Source organism: Anneissia japonica, unplaced genomic scaffold (assembly GCF_011630105.1).
Source record: "Anneissia japonica isolate Jap-2015-1 unplaced genomic scaffold, ASM1163010v1 scaffold69_len1423075_cov170, whole genome shotgun sequence".
Lineage (NCBI taxonomy): Eukaryota > Metazoa > Echinodermata > Crinoidea > Comatulida > Comatulidae > Anneissia > Anneissia japonica.
The window spans coordinates 1,206,609-1,207,785 of NW_022748202.1; positions in this window are offsets into that span (position 1 = coordinate 1,206,609).

Consider the following 1,177-nt stretch of genomic DNA (forward strand, 5'->3'; position numbering starts at 1 on the left):
TAGTAGTACAATATCGTACAGTATCGTATGAATATATCGTACTTTAACTAAATTAATATATTAAAATATTTGCTCTCACCAGACACTATCCCGGTACTAAATCTAAAATTAGGATTACATATCGGAGTAACAGTGCCCGTACATAGAAAACTTGGATCACAGCATGCTTTTGTTATTTTTGTTTTGTTATTAGCAAAATGTTCACAGGAGATCCCTGGATAGTTGACTTGGTCTCCAAGGGCTGTGGGGGGGGGGGGGGGTACTTAGTCCCCGGGGAGGGGATGGGTAATGTTTTTCCTGTAGGAAGATTTCGGGGCGTATGACCTTACAGGGCATCCTACTCACCGGTATGACGCAAGAAAACATTAGGCTTAAAAATCATAACCGTGATGAGCAAATGGCTACGAACGAATATAACATAATAAATAATATAGTTAAGTCTAAAACAAAATCTATTTATGCAAGCTTTATTAAGGAAAAATCAATTCCATCTTAATCTACACGCAAATGGGACACGTTTTTCAACGAAGAAATAATTTGGAGTGATGTTTGGATAAGAAAAGTAAAAAACGAAAAAAACAGAAAATATGCACAGTTAAATTATAAATTACTAAACAAAATTGTTCCTACAAACCTACAATTATTCAATTGGAAACTTAAAAGTAGTAACAAATGTAACGTTTGCGATGAAATTTATGATGAAAAACACATGTTTTTGGAATGCAAACGTAATAAAATACTATGGAAAAATATAGATCTTTTATTCAAAAGGATGGATAACCGTAGCAGTTCGTTTAAAGAACTTCTTTTAGGCTGTGGTTCCAGAATTAAAAATACATTGTATTCAATTGCAACATATTCTATTTATTACATTAAAATATTAAGCGAATTGAACAAACCAGTTTGTATAAATCCATGGATTGTATTCAAATATAACGTGCAAGATATTCAAACGTTAGGCCTACTCTAATTGTTAAGGAATTTTAATTTTGGTATATAAAAAGAATCTGCCAAAGGTATATGTTTTAAATATATAAAAAAAAAAAATTATTACAGTATGAGAGATGTAGTCCTAGGCCTATTATGATTATGAAGTGTAAATATAGTGTTCTCACCATTAAAGAGAAAATAAATAAATAAATAAATATAGACTTATGTACGTGTGTATGTGTATATG